Genomic DNA, 24,590 nt, shown 5'->3' on the forward strand with positions numbered 1-24,590 from the left:
TCTAGTACTGATCTTGTCCCTGCAGCTTACTGCTTGTTTATGTCCATTGCGCATTGCACACTTTCTGAAATCAAGATGCCTGACGAACCAAAACTAGGTGGAAATAACAGTGACTTACTTCTATGCCTTTAAGGACAAGACGTGATATCGACGTGAAATCGAGGATTTGCAGGAAAGTGGTTGAAGACAATCCAACACGAAGGTCTATACTTCGAATGTTAACCTACTTTCATTGTGCTGTAATAAATGCAGATATATCATGTACCGGAATATTTCAAATATTAATTTACGAATCTTCCTTTCTATTTCATAAAGTAATATTTCATTATTAACTGCAATACATGACATGAGTCATTTCACATAAAAAAATCACAGAGGGTAATTTAGTTTCCGGGATGAGTTTCCACCGGATGAAGGTTTCCAAAACTCTTTTAATTTTGCCCATATTTCACTAATAATTCTTTCAATGATAACTGCATCATAACACGCTTATGTTAAGAAGTTTGAGCTGAAAAGTTTAGTGCGGCGGCCCGTACCTTCTTTTACAATATATACTAGTACAATAATCAATTTGATTTTCGTCCGGGGTGGTGTGATTATTCAAAAACTAAAAATCTCACTAAAATGAATAGAATAATTAATTCTATTCAGAATAATTTTGACTGTTAAAACTGCTGTTCCTATTATAACATAAATAATTATTTTTATTACAACAAATAAAATAACTTTTTGCCTGTTCTTATTTACAATAAAATCATAAAATGTAAACTAAAGATGAGAAAAGGGTATTATGAAGCATTATAGGAAGATTTGTTCATTATTTTAATTATATTTATTATTATTGTTTTTATTCAACTTGCTTTCAGCATGCATTCAACTGTGTTTTGAATACTTTTGTTATTATTCAACTCTTGCTTATTAAATTTTCGTCCAAAGTACGCCCCTAAGTCTGGACCTAGTGATAATTCGGCCCTAGCTCTGTCGACAGACGGACAGTCATTATTAATGTAATACAGTGTTTGAAAGTCTCACTGATCTTTCATGCAAACACTGAACTTAAATTAATGATGAAAAATTGTTTTGTGAAATGGAAAAGCAAGGGATACAAAGAGCCAAAAGAAACGTATGTCCTTCATAATCTGGAATGTAACGAAGTAGCTTCAGTCTAGAAGTGGCTTTTAAATTTTACACCCACCAACAGGATTCTAACGGATCAGTATCATTGTGTTCTCCTCTAGATCATAAACCGATCTCACATCTCATTATATGGATTTGCTAGGAAACAAAAGATCCCATATGAAAATTATCAATTGTAAGTGTCATTACGCCCTTGTTACAGTAAACTGTGCTAAAACCTGAACTTGGACAATCAGATTTACAGTAACCCATATTCACTTTCGGTTGAATTGAAATAATAAGAATTGCTACCGAACGTTCTGGCCTATAAAGGGTTGTGATTTTTTGAAGGAATGGATATTTTACAAGTATTTTGGAACATTTTCATCTATACAAACCGGGGGTCGCATTAGTTTCTGAGTAATTTACACGTGTATGATTTCTTTAAGATTTGTTGGCAAACGAAAGGTGCACTAGAAAGTTTTACCCTGACCTACTTCCACACATTATACAGCGATGCAATTTTGCATGTGTAATTCCCTGTATCTATGTAGGTCATTAAGGAATGTACAGCTCGTAACTCTGCACCATTGCTGTGTTATAGGTCCCAACGTAAAGTAAACTGTAGTGGTTCAAAATCCATTACTGCACCTCAGAAAACAGCTTGGCAACATCACAGAAGCACTTGCCCTAGGAAATGACTGCGTGGTTGGGAAGAGATGGAATGAAGATAGTGTGTGGTCCAGAGAAAACGCGAACTATGACGGATTTCATACCCAGGTCTGCATTTGTCTGGTCATCATTCGAGCAGCGAACGGGTGCGTTGTTTTCCAGGAGGAGGACACCTTTTACAGAGTCCCTCAACACATGTAACAGTGAAGCATAGTGTATCCTGGTAATTGCGGTTCCTTTGTGCGGAAAGCAAGTAGTAATACTCCATGTTAATCACAATTAAACGTGATCATTACTTTGGTCTCTCAGAGTTAAACACGGAGTTCCATTGCTGGTGGTACGTCGGCACGCTGTCATTGGTTTTGAATGCTATTTACTTATTTATTTATTTATGCAAGGAAATGACTCAAAGAAGGGTTCGGACCTCCAACTGTGAGGCCACATCGGTCTTTTAGGTGGGTCTAGGATTTGGGAAGGAACTGGTCCTGGCCTTCTAGAAGATAATATCCCTACTTTCACCTGATGTGAGTGAAGAAAACTACGGAGAATCTAGTCAAACCAATGTGCAAATTACTCGCAAATTATTGATTTGCGACCCCCGGTTCATATAGATGAAAATGTTCTAAAATACTTGAAGAATATCCCCTTCCAAGGAATGCATCGAATTACCAGTATATAATTTTGGCTTGAATGTTACAATTTCCTGGTATAAGAAAAATATATTCATTCCTTAGATTTTCTGCGTGAATTCATTTTCTCTTCGCAAATGTCGAAGGTACTTGATACAGTAAAACCAAAAACTTTCATAAATCAATGTCATATTAAGTGAGCGTGCTTAGTAGTTATCCTTCCCCCTAGTGGCACTATTGGGAATTTGTATGACATTTTTAATGATGAGACCTATTGATTTTTGGCATTTCATGTTTAAATTTAAGAATGATAGTATTAAACACAAATCCACAAATTATTTGAATTTTCTAAGTTGATAGATTTTTTGGGGGGACGCCAGAACACAATCTAGTAATAAAGGACAATCTCATAAAATACGAGAGATTTAAGAATCCTATCTAGTTCAGAGTGGGGGTAAGTTATTTCTTAAATTTTGTTTAAAGTCGCAGAATTTTCGAAATTTATTACAAAGTTAAGAGAAAGTGTGAAGAGCTTATAAAACACTTATGTTCTTTACTTGAAATAATTGCATATGTTCATGATTTTATCTTAGAGTTCTTGTAAGAATATGGAAACAGATATCTCAATAGAATGCACTACCAAAGGATGAAAAAATGGAAATGTTTCGACGCTTACAAAGGTCAATGCCCACTATACTTAAATATCTATATCACGGTTAATAGAGACAACGTATCATTCTACGGTCGGAAAACCTGATTGGGACTGCAAAACTACAACAAAGCCATTAGCTATAGCAATAAAGTAAAGGAGTTTTTTTGTAAGATAATCTACTAAGATACGAACTGGAAAAAGGTTACATCTCTACCTCTATTAATTATCTGAATAAAATTAGCATTTATTAACCTGCCACGTTACAAAACATTGTTTTCGAAATATTAATTAAAATTATGGTTAAACCACTGAGTCTAACGAACAAGAATTTTAGGAATGATAAAAAAATGGATCAAAAGATTGCAAACTTGGCCAAGAATTTTAGGAATGATCCAAAAACGCATCAAAACATTTCGATCTTGGCCAATAATTAGTTTTTGGATCAGGTGCCGCAAAATTTTTGAACGGCCCCTAAATCGAGTTTTCGTATCTTTTACTGAATAAGCACATCATACTGAGTTAAGTGGTAGTTTAGGTTCGGCTACTATTCGTAGTTCTCCAGATATGGGGCTTACAAGAAAATGTTTGATTGCCTGAAATAAATGGGATTTTTTTTTTTGGATCAGGGGCCACAACATTTTTGAAGGACCCTAAATCAAGTTTTCATATTTTTTATCTAATAAGCACATCGTACTGAGTTAAGTGATGGTTCCGGTTTGGCTACACACTATGTAGTTCTCCAGATGTAAGGCGTACAAGAAAATGTTTGATTGAATAAAATATATTTGATTTTTTAAGATCAGGGACTACAAAATTTTTGAACGGCATCTAAATCGAGTTTTCTTATTTTTTGCGGAATAAGCACATCATAATGAGTTAATTGATAGTTTGGGTTTGGCTACATTATATGTAGTTCTCCAAATATGTCGCGTACAAGAAATTTTTGATTGAATGAAATATGTGGGATTCCTTAGATTAGGGCCACAAAATTTTTGAACGACCTCTAAATCAAGTTTTCGTATTTTTTACAGAATAGGCACATCATAATGAGTTAAGTGATAGGATTTGACTATATTATATGTAGTTTTCCAAATATGGGGCGTGCAAGAAAATTTTTGATGGAATGAAATGTATGGACTTTTTAAGATTAGGGGCTACAAAATTTTTTGAACGGCCTCTAAATCAAGTTTTCGGTTTTTTTTCTTTTTTTTTTTACGGAATAAGCACATCATACTCAGTTAAGTGATAGTTTGGGTTTGGCTATATTACATGTAGTTCTCCAAATATGTTGCGTTCAAGAATTTTTTTTTAATTCAATGATTTTTTTTAATTTTTTGGATGAGGGAACACAAAATTTTTGAACGACCTTTAAATCGAGTTTTCGTATTAATTTTTACGGAATAAGCACATGCTGAGTTAAGTGATAGGGTTTCGCTACATTATTTGTAGTTCTCCAAATATGGGACGAGAAGAAATTTTATGATTGAATGAAATATATGGAATTTTTAAGATTAGGAGCTACAAAAATTGTTGAACGGCCTATAAATCTAGTTTTGGTATTTTTTACGGAATAAGCACATCATACAGAGTTAAGTGATAGTTTTAGTTTGGCTCAACTATATGTAGTTTTCCAGATATAAGGTCTAAAATAATTTTTTTGCCTGAAATATATTGGATCTTTTGATCCAAAAATTAAGTTGATTTTTAAGATGATATCTCTAATAAGTAGCTCGATCTAAAAGGATTATGACACTACTACAGTTAGTTACATGGGTAAAGGTTAGCAACCAGTAACATGTTCTATTAATCCTTAGTCCTATAAAAACAGAACGTATAGGAAATGATTTTTTCCCATACGAAATAAGGAAAGATGATTAACCTTTTCCAGTGAAAAAAGTTATTGGTATGTTATACGTGGATATCAAATACATACTAAAATACATTATACGTAAAATACTAAAATACGTAGATGATTTATACTAAAATATGTAAATACAAAAACAATTGGATGAAATAAATGAAAATGTAATCTAATGTTTATGTTGCTGAGAAGAGTTGAATGTCTATATTAGGATTGTGCTGAGAAGAGAGGAGGAAAAGACGTTATAATTTGGATGAAGAGTTCGCTTCCAATAAAACTTCAGGAGTCTGAAGTGCTGATGCTTTTCTCTTTCTTTTTTCTCATTATATGTTATTTACCAGTGTACTTACTAACTACATACTGTAGTTACTACATAGTACTGACGCTCATAGGCAGTCATAGCTTGGTTTACGTCTCGAAAGTGATAAAATAACTTAACGTGTGGTGTCATGACCCATTTTGACAAGTACTAGGACGCGAATTATATTCCAAAGACCGCATACCAAGCAAAACTTTGGTTGTCCAAACAGGACATATATAGAAAGTTGGATTTATTCTCAAGCAGACGTTTACCGATATATATTCCATGTATTCAAAGTCATTTAGTTAGAATATGTGCTAACACAAGAATCAGAAATTGAGAAAAGGTTGAAAGATTTCATTTATAGTAATAGAAAACAACTTAGCAAATTCAGCTTTTTGAAATTATTTGTTACAAACTTTCCTTACTTTTCCTTAACTGGGTCAATTTTCCAATTATCAGTGTAGAGAAATCGCTGTAAATTCTTTAGCCTTTTCTTCTTTCTGTTGAAAATGCAATAGAAGTTTATGTAGGCAGTTAACTACCCAATTTTATTTCGATCATGTAAAATAAAATATTGCACAAAAGTAGAAATAACAATCCACAAATTCAGCTAGTTAAAATTTAGAATAATCTTTGCCCTGTACTTTCAAATGTCTTAAACGTCCTATGTCGAAAAGAAAAAAGAAATCTGACCCATTTGCTGGTGTTGTACTGATAATGACCTGAATCTAACAACAACTCGGTAACTAATGTACATAATTGAATTTAAATTTCTTTGGAAGTCGCTAAAAATTAAAACACCTTTTAAACCTAATCAATATCTTTTTTCATTTTGTTCTTTAATACTACCAGAATCACAATGGAAATAGAGAATCTATCGTTGCGGTACGAAAGTAAAAAGCATATTTCTTAAAAAGAATAGATAAACGTGATATGTATTAAGAAACTACAGCCTTAAAATTTACATGTTTCTTGCCATTTTTGAAAGAAGGAATTTATTCACATTTCTATGGTTAATTTCAGTTTCACGAAATATTAAAAATTTCCATGTATGAAAGTTGCGAAGTGGATTAGTGATTTAATTTGAGTCGAGAATTCAGAGATTATTATTCTAAGCATATTAGCGTTTCTAAAAAAAAAAAAAAAATAGGTGAGAACTATTTATCATAACTTTTTTATTTGCTGGAACTGTATGTTTTTTTTTACATATGAAAACTAATGCTATAGGTATCTAGCGTATATATTAATTGGAATTACATTCTATTTTTAAAAAAAAAAAAATTAACAATAGAAATATTATCTATTATTTTTAAAAAATACTTTTCCGAAATTAGATAACGTTTAAAATCACAGTTGAACATACTTCTATAGCCTATTGCTATGATAGTGTTGACAACATTACTCGAGTTAGCAACGATTAGGATGGGTAGTGCGTTCATGTGTAATCAACTGAGAATTCCGGCCTCTCCAAACTATTGCGTTTTAATCTTCGATCACAACAGCATGAGGATTCCATTACCATGACAGAAAAATACTTAATTTCTGACAAGGACGAGTGAAACCTAGAAGCAATATTTTCTCGTATTGTCTCTTCACTAGAGAAATAGCTAGTGTGTATATGAGGAAAAATCCATTCACTTTCCCCAATATCTTCAATCAAAACATAGATTTTAACCGTTTACTCTTTCCAATATCTCCAAATAAACGATATTTTAAAACCTTTTTTTCATTGTAATACAAGTGATGGCATTAGAAATTTTATTTCCGTGAGGCAACACAAGAGCAAATGAAGAATCCCTCTGTAAATTCTGATTTGACTCAATATAAGGTTCTAATAATTATACTGTAAAGAAAGGTTTCCAAATTAATAGTATGAGAATAATACTACTTCTACGACTATCACAACTTCCTCCATTATCAACTTCACTACTCCTTTCTTCTTCTAATACTACTAGTACTATTACTACTACTATTATAAGAATTTAAATTAACGAACTGAAGTTGTTACTATATACATGGGTATTTTTAAATGCCACTAAGTACATAAGTTAAGGTTCAATAACAAAATGTTCTTTAAAAATAAGGTTCAAGAACACTTTATGAATATGCATAAAGATTGCAAAATCACATATTGCAAATAGCGGTACTCGTAGTTTTAAGAATACAGATATATATGACGACTTTTTTGTAAATTTTCGGATCAACATGTTATAATTAACATAACTTACACTTATTATTATTATTATTATTATTATTATTATTATTATTATTATTATTATTATTATTATTATTATTATTATTATTATTAACCATTCTGTTTAGTAAATGCATTTAAAATTAAATACCACATCGAAACACCGCACACACTCACACACACAAATTCAATTATAAAATATTAAGTTACGTACACAAACTTACTATGTATAACTATAATTTCTAATATTTCATGTTTAATATTCATTGGAAGTAAAATCTATTTGATGGCGAATTGAGATGTCCATTTATCTTGTTAAAATACAAATGTTATTATTCTCATTATTAAGTTGATTACCAAGTTGAATGAAGGAAAACTCGATTCGAAAGTCGCATTAATATTTGTACGAAGGTAATGCAAAACCTGTTTTAACACTCAGGTTTATTAATATTGACAGACCTACGTGTTACATATTTTACAGACTTTTAACTAATAAGTTAGCTCCTGACAATTTATTACAGGGAGAACATACAATTAAAGGCTGCTTCTACGTGAATATCCTTCTTACTTATTACTTGTTTTTTTTTTTCTTTCAAATACCGGTCTAAATTTCAAACATCGGTTTCGATGTAATCTAGTATTAGAGAAAGAACCTTGTTATTTCTCATATATGTAGTGGTAATAGTTGATAAAACATTGTGTATTTTCAATGTAGATAAGAAATTCTAAATATGTTGAATTAAAATAAACAGAAGCATACACATACTGCGATTCGTTGTACACCAAGATCGGATATTCAGTTGAAAAATATAGTCATAAGAGAGGGAAATAGAATAAATTAGATATTGAAGAATTAATTGAAAAGTACGAATATGAAGCGTCTTCGTAAGAAATTCAAAGACGAATATTCAAATGAGATGAAATGCTATAGGGCTCAATTGGCAATGAACACAGCTTAATACTTTTTTCTCTAGAAGAATTAATAATATATCAATAATAAAACACGGCTAAGAAACTAGTGATATAGTATCAATTTTTGAAATCAAAAACTGGATAAATGAGGATAATGGTTTCAAGAAAGAACATAGATACAAACTGAATAATAAACTACGAAAGAAAACAGTTAAAATCATAGAGTCATATCAAAGAAGTAAATATGAAGGCTTAAAAGAATTAGGAGCACTAGGAAATATGAATAAATGTATATGGACGTGAAACCAACCGAAAAGAAAAAAATAAGGAAACAAACAAATTTATGACAGTGAAAAATAGGAATAAGAAACAGGGACCAAAATAAAATGTTAGATAAGGAGGAGCAGTATACAGGAATTAAATTAGAAATAATTTGAAAGTAACAACACCTAACATAATCTAGATCTCAAATATTAAATGAAAATAATAATAATAATAATAATAATAATAATAATAATAATAATAATAATAATAATAATAATAATAATAATAATAAAAGCAAAGACTTCTACAAATCTTAGCATTTTGAGGTTGAAATATATATGTGACGCGCTTTCAGAAAGTAAGTTTCACTAGGGCGGTGAACACAAGGAAACCCAATGGAATTCTGGCGAAAGTCGCACTCACACGATTAACTGTTTCCTCATTAACAGCCTGTTGATTTCCTCTTGCATTTACGGTAACTTTCTTTACATTGTTTATACCAATTCCGAATTGAATGCTTGCTTGGTATATATAACCGAACTTTGTCGTGAGATTTCGTTTTGTTGTTCTTTTATTTAACATACCTCGCATGTTATTGTGCATAAATAACCGTGAGTTATTACACTTTGAAATATGTAAGACTATATACAATAGCACTGTCAATTGATAGTTTATGTCTTGGATCATAAACTACGTTTTTCTTTAAATTTAAAACAATCTTTCAATTTCCACGAATATAATTCGGTCATAAATAAAATAACACACAAGAACATGTGGATTAAACTTACTTGGTACATTTGTACCTGTGAACACTTGACTAATTGTCTTTAATTAACCCAAGTACTTATTCGTCACAGTACCTTTGACATTTACTCCATGTTTCGAGGTATAGTTTGCTTCTCACTTAAACATGTTAGGCTCTGCTATTTATCTAATAGGACCTGCAGGAATCTTTATTGAAGCAAGATAGGTAAGTATTTATGCCAATGAAATCCTTGATTTTGAAGAAAATGCAAACAACAGGCACATAGGTTTGGTATTAGTATAAATATTATAGAGCAAAATAAGCAAAGTATGCAAAATTGAATGTTCTTGAAATTGAAGCAAAGATCCTTCAAACAAACTTGAATGCATTCACTTTTCTATTTGTAACATTTAAGTAAAATACGCATTTTACCTACCATGCTTCCTCTATTGATCATATTATGTATATATGCAAACTTGGGTTGTGTTTTTACCCTCTTTACCTATTACTCTTTACTATAAACTCCAAACAATTATTTTTCTAAGGCTTGAGAAAGGCGCATGTCAAATGTCATTAAAGTAGAATAAATCAGGTGAAACTTATCTCGAAACAGATAGACAAACACATGTCGGTTGAGTGAAAAAGCATTGTACAATTTTTAAAGCAGTGTATCGTAGAAGAAAGTAATAAATTTTGTTTTAGTTGGACGTTTTCCAACCTTACCTTAAAAAAATTCATCATCTACCAATTAGAGCAATTTTTGTCTTATTTTATGAAACATATTCATAGACTCCCTTGTCTTTGAGGGGCAATTCAAATGAAATCGACCAATTTCCAGGTCAAAGGTTGTTGACAAAATTTATTTATTTTTTAAATTTTTACCTAAGATTGTACTACACTCAGGGAGTTGAAAACGGGTATTCATTTATTTTTTTTAGCCGCGCAGGTTCGTATGTGGTGGCCATTTTGTACAGGCACCTGAGCGTATTTTGCACTTTTCAGAGGACTCCGTTAAACGTTGTAACATTCTAAGTTTTAAAGATAATGAGGTCAAACCAAAACCATATGAAAGATAACGGAACGGACAACATTTTCTGTCCTGTGCACATTGAGACGCACTTTAGAACGTCGAAAGAAGAAGCTCTGAACATTGAGGTTGGAAACCTAGAAATTGCAATTTTGGAATACATTTTGAAACTAAATAAATAAATAAGAATTCATTTGTCTACATAGAGACTAAGTAGTAAAAAACGTCCCAAACAAGTTTCAGATCTGAGAACCGTATAATTGATATCTTGGAAATTTTTTAAAATTGCGGATTTTCAAAAATCGTGTTTCTTCACCATCAAATATCTCAGGGAAGACAGAAGTGAAAATTCTCAAATTTGCACAAAATAGACGATAGTTATGCAGTAACAGGTGAGTAAAATTGCATCACTGAAACTTGAGTAGTTCCTGAATTATCAGTTGATGCAGTGATGTGATGTGAAATTCACGATTTTAAAAACTGAACAGATGTAGAAGTTTTGTGTTGACGTAGTTTCTCAGGCGTACAATTTATCTATGTTTCATCAGAAGAAGTGCAGTTAAACAGCAAGAAATTCGAGATTTGCTACTTGTAAAAGAATTTAATACCAGATCATATCATAGATTTGTACCTCTGACAAAAACACAAATCAGATGTTATGAATACTCACAATAAGATGAATTTACTGATTGTAGTACTTCAGAACTTCCAGAACATAGCATCTTGTCATTTGCACATAATGATACCGTGGCCGTGGCCTGTATTTATGACAGAAATGGTGGAACCTCTTTCAAACTATGTACGAATGACAAAGTGTGGGTGCAAATCACTATGGTTTGCCGGAAACTCACACCCACAGAGTTCACCATTTCTACAGGTCGTACTTTCAATTATCAGTGCCAAACCCTGTACACAAATTAGTCAACTATTTGCGTCACTCATGTCTTAACAACAGCGCTATAGGCAGAAAAGAAATAACAGACGAATTTCGTTTTTTGTTCTACAAAGTTTATATTCACTCCAATGGCGCTTCATGATATTAAGTCCCAGTGAAGAAAAACCTTATAACTCAGAAACTACTGGAGTCTCATTAATGCAATTTTACCCACTTGTTACTGCACAACTACAGTCTATTTTGTGCGTATTTTGTATTTTTTACTTCTGTCCTTCCTGAGATATTTGATGGTGAAAATATACGATTTTCGAAAATTCTCAATGTTTACAAATTTCCAAAAAATCAAGTATATAGTTCTCAGATTTGAAACTTGTTTAGGACTATGTCTATTATCTAGTCTCTATGTAGACAAAGAATTGAAGGCGAGTCTTATTTATTTCGTTTCAAAATGTACATTCCAAAATTGCAATTTCTAAGTTTGCAACCTCAATATTCAAAGCTTCTTCTAAACGTTCTGAAGCATGTCTCAATGTCCACAGAACATAGAGTATTGTCCATTCCATTATCTTTCATATGGTTTTGGTTTGAACTCTTTACCTTTAAAACCTAAAATGTTACAGCGCCTAACAGAATAAACTAAAAAGTTCAAAATGCGCTCAGGCGCCTATACAAAATGGCCGTTACGACAAAATCTGGGCAGCTAAAAAATAAATGAATACACGTTTTCAACTCCCTAAAAATGGTAAAAAATTAATAAAAAACTAAATTTCGTCAGCAACCATCATTGGTCGATTTCATTTGGATTGACCCTTGACTGATGTCAACCTCACTAACAGGCTTCATTAGGAAGCCTTGGGAATAAGACATACACCACTTTTTGCAAAAAGTCTGGTAATTTCTAACAAATATATATTAAACATACTTTCCCTTCAATATCGAACGAATTCATAAGTTATCTTAGACTGACTTCATCTCTAAACATTGAGAAGAAATCTTAAGTCACAAACAAAGTATGAGTTTTGTTTGACGAAACTTAGTATCAAATATATGTATTTGTATATTGAGGTAAATTCTCTGCGTTACTCTTGATCGAGTGCATCCTACGCAGTAGCAGAAGTTGACAATCCTCAAACAAAATATGCACCATATTAAATCAAATCATGCCAAATTAATTTCATGGAAGTTATCGTGGAATTATTATGGCATACATCATTTATATGTAGAAACTTTCACGTTTCGTGTGAACCTCCTCTCCCTTACCCCTTATCCTTGACTGATTTCAACCACAAAGAGCAGAGATGATTGTAAAACCCAACAGAAACATACACAGTGATGTACTAAAATTGATTTTCATTTTCAAAAATATATATATATATACATACATATATATATATATATATATACATACATACATACATATATATATATATATATATATATATATATATATATATATATATATATATATATATATATATATATATAGGAAAAATGTTTTTTTATTCCATTATAAATACAAGAGAGCTTCCAACCTTTAGGTGTTTTTCCTTCACCCATTTTAATCTCTTATTTTTTATGGATTTAAACTCCAAAGAAAGTTGTTATTTTTACGGTTCGGAGGAATACACATGTCAAGTTTAATTAAAATGGGATATATTTTACGAAAGTTACTGTAGGACATACAGACAGACACACAAATTCCGGTTGAGTCGAATGCTAGAAGCTCGCTTACTTTCGTCACTTTTTAAACTAGTAACATGAGATATTAGACCTGTTTAGTTAACTTAATTATAAATTTGAGGAAAAACTGGACGAAGGAAAAGTTTTGGCTATGTTAAGAATCACATGTATGAACGATAGAAGTGTCAGAAACTTTCTACAGTGCTTGCTAATCTGTTTGGAAAAGAAAGCAAGTCAAAAAGATGTGGAAAGCTACACAACAATTAATTAAAAAGTTATACATCCAAACGTTAACTGCATGTTGAATAATATATTAAGTGAAAACAGAATAGGAAATTGATAAAATTGTGTTCATTTCGGTTTATGGTGAACAAGATATAGGAAACTATTTACTTATGGTAATCGGTCAAGACTATATCTCACAAAAAAAACTAAACGTGAAAAATAGATCAAGTTCCGGTACTTTTACTTGTATCACTTTGTTCCAGGGGGAGTAGAGATCTGAAACAATAGCAGGTTCTATTGTAATCCGAAAATTGGGAAATGAAATTTTCCACTTTAATGCTGAGAAACGATCGCCAAGAAACTCGCCCACAGGGCGTTATTGTATAGAACTTTTTCTCAGCACAATTCTCGTTTTCAGATTTCCGGATTTTAATAAAACTTGGTGTCGTTTCAGATTTCCAAACTCCACATGTCCTCTCTACAGGTGTAACATGAGGGAGGCAAGGGATTATTACATTTTAACTACGCTATTCAGAATTTTTGCATCAATCATGCCAAAAGCTTTTTCTATGTCATTTACAAATTCATATAGAAGTTCACCGAGTTCAAAGCAAGGTTTATATTATCTTTAACAGAATTGAAAGTCTCCGTGTAAGTATTCTGAAATACTTGTAAATTCTATTGATATTTGAAAATTCAAATACGAAATTTTCAACTTTGGTACTGAGTGAGTACAAGTTCCATGTAGAAGTACCCAACCGGTGTATTGCTATACGTTAGTGCAGTCTTTCCCAACCTTTTCCATACTGCTGATCCCTTTGGAGTCTACAATACATGTGAAGTATGGTGGGTCGAAAAAAACGATTTCTTTCAAATCGAATTCTAATAGTGCGGAAAAGTTGGACCATCTATCGAAACATGTAAGTGTATTTTTTCTTTTTTGAAATCGCGTAATATCTTCAGTTCGCGCATCCAGATTAAAGTTTTACCAAATTGTCAAAAATCGTACTTTTTTTGGAACACCCTGTATAGAACACAGGTTGCTTCTGATAGTTGTGGTAGAGCACTAATTCTCAAGTAGGCATGTAACAATACACAGAAGAAAAGAAAATCAACATCGGATAATATCTTCAGTTCTTGCTCTAAAGTCAAAATCTCGTGAAATTGTAAAAAATCGTACTTTTTGGAAGACCCTGTATAAAATAGTTTATGTTGTTATAGTTTTAATATGGCTGTTATATTTTTCCCAACCATGCGGGAATATTCAGAAAAAAAGAAAATAGAAATTGGATAGTATCTTCAGTTCGTGTATTGGAACTTAAAAGTCGAAACTTTTACGAAAGGAATCATTTTCTGTTTTCGATCTGAGCGTGCAGCGCTTCACTCATTTCTGATCTTAGAAATGACCCAGAACTCACCACGAGGAGGTGGCTGCACTTCGAGTTCCACCCAAACCCTTCCCAACCATTGTAGAAGTTTCAAATGTATTTCTTTTGTATTTCGGGCATAACTTTAAAATCAGATTTCTTACTAAAATCTGGCATTATAGAGCGTGACAAAAGTGTGGTCCGAATAAAACCATCTCTGTTTAAGGAGCCACACACTTTTGTAGCAGCCTGTGTTACAAGTTTAACACATCTTTCTACGGACTGCGTGTGACATGGAAATTTTATGTAATCAAACTCTGGTAGTTCTTTTGTCTTTAGAAATGACAAAATACTCGCTGTTGTTACATGGGCCATTATTGGTGGTGATGAAAGTTTACACGTTGACCAATTTATCAATTCGGTATAGTCAGTTGCTTCAAAATTAAGATCAGGTGGTAAAAAATTTCTCACACTTTTACCTGATGGTGGTTGATTCCTCGATTTCCACAATCTCCTGGAAGCTAATTTTCTTATGTGTTTGCGTTCATCCATCGCCATGCCCAAAATAAGGTTTTCAGGGTGCGCAAAAAAAAAAAAAAAAAAAAAGCGTTTCGCTGTATTACAGGATCGATAATTTCTAATAAACTTTCCGGTAGATATCGTGATGTCTGAATCAATTTAAACACATGTTTTGCACTATCTTTTACAGACGAATTTTGTTTAATAGCAAACCAAGCTGGCGCATATGTTTTTACAATGTAAGTCGCCAATGTCTTCAGCTCAAATGAAGGATATTCCGTCGAAATATATAACCTTAAAATTCGATTCGCTATAGTAAGCCACCTTCAATGACTTATTTGGCCTGGATCCTTTACTGCAACATCACTTGGACACTCGCTGCTGTTTATAGCTGTAACAATATGAAGAAGATATTTTTGGTCTTTGCTCAGGTCATTTTCTTTTACGGAGATATCTTCAGTCTGACTATTCTCATAACCAACAACAGGAAGCTGCTCACAGTGTTTGAATTGTTTGGCGATAGTTCTAGAAAATGATTTGGGGCCTGACGTGTCACCATCTAGGTACTCGAAAAGATGTCTGAAAGGTAACTCATTAAAATGTAATGAACGGAAACACATAAGAGTTGAATTGACTTTGAGTTGTACGTCCCGTTCAGCAGCGAGGCTATATGAGACGTGGACCTACTGATTAACGTGGAATCCGAACCACATGAGCTCCCGCCGGGAATCGAACCCGGGTCTCCCACGCCAAAGGCGCGTACGCTAACCGCTTAGCCACGAAGGAGCTCAGGAAACACATAAGAGAATTAGCTTTCAGAAGATTGTGGAAATCGAGGAATCAACCACCATCAGGTAAAAGTGTGAGAAATTTTTTACCACCTGATCTTAATTTTGAAGCAACTGACTATACCGAATTGATAAATTGGTCAACGTGTAAACTTTCATCACCACCAATAATGGCCCATGTAACAACAGCGAGTATTTTGTCATTTCTAAAGACAAAAGAACTACCAGAGTTTGATTACATAAAATTTCCATGTCACACGCAGTCCGTAGAAAGATGTGTTAAACTTGTAACACAGGCTGCTACAAAAGTGTGTGGCTCCTTAAACAGAGATGGTTTTATTCGGACCACACTTTTGTCACGCTCTATAATGCCAGATTTTAGTAAGAAATCTGATTTTAAAGTTATGCCCGAAATACAAAAGAAATACATTTGAAACTTCTACAATGGTTGGGAAGGGTTTGGGTGGAACTCGAAGTGCAGCCACCTCCTCGTGGTGAGTTCTGGGTCATTTCTAAGATCAGAAATGAGTGAAGCGCTGCACGCTCAGATCGAAAACAGAAAATGATTCCTTTCGTAAAAGTTTCGACTTTTAAGTTCCAATACACGAACTGAAGATACTATCCAATTTCTATTTTCTTTTTTTCTGAATATTCCCGCATGGTTGGGAAAAATATAACAGCCATATTAAAACTATAACAACATAAACTATTTTATACAGGGTCTTCCAAAAAGTACGATTTTTTACAATTTCACGAGATTTTGACTTTAGAGCAAGAACTGAAGATATTATCCGATGTTGATTTTCTTTTCTTCTGTGTATTGTTACATGCCTACTTGAGAATTAGTGCTCTACCACAACTATCAGAAGCAACCTGTGTTCTATACAGGGTGTTCCAAAAAAGTACGATTTTTGACAATTTGGTAAAACTTTAATCTGGATGCGCGAACTGAAGATATTACGCGATTTCAAAAAAAATTTACATTTGCACGTTTCGATAGATGGTCCAACTTTTCCGCACTATTAGAATTCGATTTTTCGACCCACCCTAATGTGAAGGACCCGTTGCAATATATATGGTTAGTGTTTACATTTTCCCCATGTTAGTATGTGTGTGTGTGTGTTTGTGTGTGCTAATGTGCTAATATTTTTGTTTTTATTTGCAGTGGTAGATGCCTACTCCGTAATCAAGTGGTCCTAGGTTTCAAACCTGAGGCCGGACACCTTGACTAAGATGTAGCAAATATAAATCCAGTACTTAAACAAAACTAAACCACAATAACCTGCCCATCAGGTATAGAAAAAAAGTATTTTTCTGGAAAAATATAAAATGTATTAACTTCAACAAACTAACTTGATAAGTGTGTGACTTACCGAGGCACACAACTTCATTGAATGTGATGGTTGGTGTTGTCTTTCAGCCACTAACTTAGAGACGTCAGGATCAAACGAAAAACTTTTAAGCGAAGATCCGCCTCAGCATCAAGTCTATTCCTGTACTTACTCTTCAAAAAAGAAAGAGCAGAAAACGTTAATTCACAAAGTTATGTAGTGGTAAATGGCACTAAGCATCGTAGCGCCCTTTACGAGATTTCGGAATACACCGGTCCCGCATCCAACCAGAAATCAGTCAGTATGGAGGATGAATACTTCATTTTCATAACGGAGTCACATGAAAGTTCCAGCAACTGATCTTCTTCGTTGTTTGGCAACCAATTTTCCGTCTCTAAGAAAGGATTTTTTTATCCACTCCAGTTTCTCTTTGTTTAACGGGAAATATTCCCTGAATCTTAAGGCCATAGTTTCTGAATGTTGTTTCATGTTCAGAACAACATCAGAAGGAAGATTTTCAGTTGTTGACAAGAAATCGCAAAGGGAAGAGAATGAATCATATTCCTTTTTTGTCTAGGCGGCGGAACCAAACTTTTACCTTCCTGATTGTTGCTTCAATCTTGTCTTGAACCATACATATAGTAACACTTTTGCCTTGAATACTTGTATTTAGGGAGTTTAAAAAGCTGAAAATATCTGACATGTTTGCTAGAATTGAGAGCCAAGTGAAATCGTTCAGATGGCAACTCAATTCGAATTTGGAGTCTGAAAGAAATAACCTCACTTCATCGTGGAGGTCGAAAAGATGGGTCAAGACTCTTCTACGAGATAACCATCGAACAAAAGATCTTCTGTAAACAGCTTCCGCTTCACACAACGGCAGAAGCTATGATCGAAATTCTTAATTCTTTTATGGTGGAGAATCACATAGAATGGTTACTTTGTGTTGGCATTTCCTCAGACGGCAATGACTGACGAACATAAAGGACTGATAGTACGCATTCAATCGGTTGCTGCGTTAGCGAAATGGACCCGCTGTAGTATCCACAGAGAAGCATTAGCTTCACGTGATATGCTATACAAAATGAAAAGTGTTCTGCATGATGCAGTGAAAATTGTGACATATCAAGTCTCGTCCTCTTAACTCTCGATTATTCAATGGTATTGTACTGTCGTGTTCATATCTGACAAAAACTAATATCTATCTATCTATCTATCTATATATATATATATATATATATATATATATATATATATATATATATATATATATATATATATATAGATAGATAGATAGATAGATAGATAGATAGATATAGATATAGATATATATTTATCAGAAACGTCCGTACTTTCGTCCAGTTGCAAAGCGAAGTATTCACTGTCCATCAATCGTGCTATTAACATGTCCTGTACATTTCCAGCCATATTGGCAGCTGGAAGAACCAACTCTTCACCAATTGTGTGAGATAGTCCTTTCTTCGCAATTAATAAAACTACTTCATAAAAAAGCTAACACTGCCTTTTCGTTATTTTGGAGTCCTTAAGTATTTTTTTCGAAGCACTAACTTCTGTTAGTTTTTTCTAAAATACTCAGCCGGTTTTTTAATCAGCGCAGAATGTTTACTTTCGACATGTCTTTGCAGTTTCGATGGTTTCATACACTCATTCGATCACTTCGCTACAAACAACACCCTGTGGTTTTCGAAGACCGTTTGCCTCAAGTACAGTAAAACCCATCTCTATATATTTATCACAATATTTGCGTAATTTCTTTTGAACTCACACAGTTTCCTTGTTTTCCCCTTCTATAGTGTTAATAGTTTCGCTTCTCCCGCGTTTTAGCGAACCTGATTTTAGTCACCAATCTATTAATGCAATTCACACACACATACACATAAACTCCTGATAAGCACGATGCCTTAACTTCAAAAGTACACTACTGTCCACTAACACCAACTATCAAGTGTAGCTATGTTCTGATATGTAATTCAGAGTATTTCTTTCCAACCCCTTAAAGACTTGCATTCGGAACTAGATAAAGAAATAGTCAGGTGCAAGCTTCTCCGCCCCGATGCTTAAGAAACACAGCATAAGTTCAATGCATCCAGTTTGTTAAAAATATGGACAGGGCTGTACCAACCGCATCTCACTCGCCGGGTTTTCTCTTACCGCCTACCTCATGCGGCAATTCAGTAAAATCATTTATAAATAAATAATCTAGAGGAAACATCACTTTTCGCATTTGTAACAACAAGAGCTATGAAAAGGATGCAGGAGAAAAGTAAGAAGAGTGTATGCATCAAAAAAATTTTGACAAATGGAAGAAAGTAGAGGAAGCATTTCTCATCCCCCTTTTTCTTTTTGAGTCAACTATTGTGTCAAAGAAGATTTTCGTTTGAAGATATTTTACAGCACATACTGTACATCAGTCTATACGTGCTTTTTGGCTCTGTCAGAAAAAAAACGCTAGAGTATATAGGCAACTTCTTGTAGCTCGAATACCACTTCTCATCCAAATTGACTCATTATTATTAATTCGATAATTTAACTTATATGGTATATTTCTCACCACTGTGAATGCCATTTTTAGATGGCTTGCGGACCCTGTGATACTGTATAGTCTTACGGACCCCAGGTTGGGAAAGGCTGAGTTAGTGTCCTAGACACTAGAATTTAGAAGTCATGAAGCATTTAATAATTAGATAGAAACAATTTTGAGACAGATTATAACACCTAGCGCCTGCAATGGCAGCAACGATACTAAATACTACATACAGAGTTACTCGTTGATAGAAATACTCTAGGGGCATGTGTAAATATAACAAAGTCCGTAGGATTTTAAGTGAAGCAATTATATGAGTGCTGGCGATGGATAGGTAATAAGCCATAGGATCGTGCTACCGGGTGTTTTGTCTCAAAGTGTGGCCAAGCCGATGTATGACGTCATATTTCTAAGATGGCCGCTAACGCAGATATCGATATGTTTTTAGCGCTATGTAATCTGAAGTTCTCAACCGATTTACATGAGAGGTGGCTCATTTTGTTTCTTATGGCCGCTTCATGTGCTCTTTGCATAGATATTTGCCAAATAAATAGCTTCACTACTTCAAAAATTAAGAAAACTATCAAAACTGGGGTAAAATTAAATCACTTTTTCGAGCTCTAATCAGTATACCGACTAAACTAGAAAATGTGTTTTAATAAGTGTCTCATTTTTCCCCATGGCTATTAGTTATACATATTGCATAGATATTTGCCATCGGCAAAATTGATATAAAATTGAGTCTTTTTGAAAGATATGCAGTCAAATATCGACAATGAAAGTGGTGTGAGGTATACGTTATTCCGATTATGCAAATCATTATATGTTATGCAAATCATTATGCCGATAAATACGGTTAGAAATGCTGTTACAAACGTACAAGTAGTCACAAGGAAGCTGATATCATAATTATTTTACATTGTTTACATGTATCTGCTCGTGCTTCTACGCTCCACATCTATTCAACAGATACAGACGCGTTTATTCTCTTATTGTTCTGGTTTCAGTTGCTTCCACCAGGTTAGAGGAACTGGAGCTAATAGGAAATCTATAGAACTTAATCGTAGTTGCTGTTGCCTAAGTCTCAAGCAACTTGAGGCATTATTAAGACTTCATTCTCTGTCTGTGTGTGACACAGAAGGTTGCTTCAAGAACAGAGGAAAACAAACTTTCTGCAAAGTTTTTGACTTTTCTAAAGAAAATGTTCTAGAGGCATTTGATATATTAGGCTGCTAAGTTTTAGATCTGAAGATGAAAAATTGATAGAAAGTTTCCTTTGTCGCGTGTATTTACAAGGTAAACATTTTTCAGACAGTGGTGAGCTCTGGTGGTGGCTGTTTACCAAAGAAGACGTTCAAAGTGAAAATTTGCCACCAACAAAGCCAGTTTTACATCAACAGATCTTAAGTACATACTTCCAAGTGATGGAGTGGCTACGGGCTAGTCTTCCACAACCGGATCTCCCTGACCATCTACTTTTTCATAGGAAAAGATGGCAAATGAGTATTTTTCTATCATGAGTCATGTACCATGCACTCCAGGAGCTATTTTAAAATTGGTACGTTGCTTGCGGTTGTGTCAAAGGACGATGTTCTGCTAATTGTGTCAATTGCAAAACCGTGATCAATCACTTACAAGTAGACCTCACCACTTCGCCGTTGCGTTAGCAAAAGGGAACAACTACTGTCCTAATGTAGGGTTGAATATGAGACACTGACAAAAATTTTAGCTGCTAATGAGCACTAGAAACTTGGGAAAACGAAATAGAAACATGAATGTGGGAAAGACATGTTCAATATAATTTGATAGTTGTAAGACCGACTTCTTTTTCGAAAGAGATAGAAGAACAATAGTTACGACTTTAGCTATGTAAATCGAGTTAGGAAAGATGTTTTTATGGCATTCCGGATCATGACCGCCATTTTGAAATCCGCCATATTGAATCGATGTCAACTTGTTCAAATGGAAAGAGGGCCATGTGAGGTATCAAACAACAATGATTTTTTTCCACTCATTCGCATACACTAATTAGTTTGACCATATCTAGAACGGTTTACAACTTACAGTTCTTTGAATGTTGAAAAGTTCGTTGTTTGTAGGAGATAACAGATAACTGCAGTGGCAATGAACATAGCTCCAGAGATAGCATTCTTATAGGACAAATTACGGCAATGCGAGAAATTCAAGTCCTCAGCATTCATAAAATGGTCAAACCAGAATTTTGCAGAGCACCATGAGCACCTAATAAAAAATGAAGCGTCACAAATATCACAAAGTAATGAAGGGAATATTGAAAGCGTACTTCTTCGGCACCTCGAACCATTCGATCGTATCATCAATATATCCTGATTTACAAAATGCATAATAAATCATTCCTGTGAAGTGAGAAGACTGAAATTGATTGTACACAAGGGAATGCGGAGTGACACTAGTATCTCTGTCATGCAGTTTTGAACGGAATTCTTCGTCCTTTATTGCATAATCACATATGGTACGCCAATATGTTCCAACCTTATACCGTGGTTTCTACGACCAGGAATACCATTGGCAGCCAATATTTCTATTCTTTTTGTAATGGTGCCCCTATTGCTTATAGTTTCAGTTTGAATGTACAAACGCCCATACGAAGTGGCTAGGTCAGAAGCACTTTATGAAAGCTGAGGACTTGCATTTCTTGTATTGCCGTAATTTTGTTCTGTAAGAATGCTATCTCTGGAGCTATGTTCATTGCAACTGTAGTTATCTGTTCTCTCCTACAAACAACGAACTTTTCAACATTCAAAGAACTGTAAGTCGTAAACCGTTCTAGATATGGACAACCTAATTAGTGTATGCGATTGGGTGGAAAACATCATTGTTGTTTGATTCCTCACATGGCCCTCTTTCCATTTAAAAAAGTTGACGTCGATCCAATATGGCGGATTTCAAGATGGCGGTCATGATCCGGAATGCCATAAAAGCATCCCTTCTAACTCGATTTACATAGCTGAAGCCATAACTATTGTTCCTCCATCTATTTCGAAAAAAATCGGTCTTGCAACTATCAAATTATATTGAATATGGCTTTCCAACATTCATGTTTCTATTTCGTTTTCCCAAGTTTCTAGTGCTCATTAGCAGCTAAAATTTTAGTCAGTGTCTAATATTCAACCCTACATTAGGACAGTAGTTGTTTCCTTTTGCTAACGCAACGGCGAAGTGATAAGGTCTACTTGTTAGATGTGCAGAACTGTACAAATGTGGAGCAGAAGAAGAGAATTGTGACAGTGAAAATGACTATCAAATGCAACTGTCGGACTCAAATGATGACTCATGAGTCGAATTTCTATAGTTTCCTTTCCAAACATGTGTGTAATAGTGAAAAGAATTTGCTGTGTATTTAAAGTAGTTTACTATTTGTTTTGCTTTTACAACCCAACAATTTAGTAATTTTCATTTTTGCTTAATTAAAACGCGTATCTTTTTTTAACGGTAATGAGTAGGTTGTCCACCACAACATGAAAATAAATTACCCTATAATTGGAAACTCTTGTTTAATTTAACGTATTTATGGGCATAATGATTTGCATAACGTATAATGATTTGCATAATCGGCATAACATATCCCTCACACCTCTTTCATTGTCGATATTTGACTACATATCTTTCAAAAAGACTCAATTTTATATCAATTTTGCCGACATTTTATTAAATTTGTAAATAAATAAAATTATTTGGCAAATATCTATGCAATATGTATAACTAATAGCCATGGGGAAAAATGAGACACTTATTAAAACACATTTTCTAGTTTAGTCGGTATACTGATTAGAGTTCGAAAAAGTGATTTAATTTTACCCCAGTTTTGATAGTTTTCTTAATTTTTGAAGTAGTGAAGCTATTTATTTGGCAAATATCTATGCAAAAAGCACATGAAGCGGCCATAAGAAACAAAATAAGCCACTTCTCATGTAAATCGGTTGAGAACTTCAGATTACATAGCGCCGGGTAGACACACTACTTGTGTGTGCTAGTATATTAAACAGTGATTAATATTTAATCACTATTTTTTACTCGCCCCCGGTTTTTAACCTTTTGGACGGAGAAATTTGGAATGTTTGCATTTCGTTTCATTACTTGTCGTTTATGTCTTACATTTGCATTAAATATCAAGTTTCCATGTTTTTGGGGAGGATGTTATAAGTTACTAATCGTTTTCACAAGTTAGTCAACGTGTTGTTATATAACTGTGCCCTTCTTCTCTATTTCTTCCCCTCTTGAAGGAGAAACTTAGTACATATTTTCCCATTATTTCAACCACTAAGCCTACATTTAGCACAAATTTGAAGTTTCCATGTCTACAGGAAGTACCCTAAAATTTCGAATCGTTTTCGTAAATGATGTGACAATTTCCAGTTTCTTTCTTTCAACCTAAGTTTCCTCCAAAGAGGAGAAAATTTCAAATTTTTGGATATTTTCTATTAATTGCATTAAGAATTCTACATCTGAGCCATATTTCTGGTTTCGATGTTTACAAGAAGTAGCCTATGGATTTTGAATTGTTTTCATAGGGTATTTGCACTTCTATGTTTTCTCCATGGATGGAGAAATTCTACGTATTTGTATTTTTTACTTTATTTCTATCACAAAAGCGACACTTTTGTCAAATTTGTAGTTTCTGTGTCTTTAATAACTACTTTATAGGTTTTGAGTTGTTGTCATAAATAGCGTAACAATATGTAATTTTGTTCTTGCTAACCAGCTACTTTTTTTAAAAAAAAAAAAAAAGTTTTTAAAAATTCTATTTGGATATATTTTGTGCAATGCATATTATGAAGATACAACAAAAAAGAGAAGAGACAAAACATATGTTACTACATAGATT

The sequence above is a fragment of the Thermobia domestica genome, chromosome 15 (genome assembly GCF_964235325.1).
Source record: "Thermobia domestica chromosome 15, izTheDome1.hap1.1, whole genome shotgun sequence".
Classification (NCBI taxonomy): Eukaryota; Metazoa; Arthropoda; class Insecta; order Zygentoma; family Lepismatidae; genus Thermobia; species Thermobia domestica.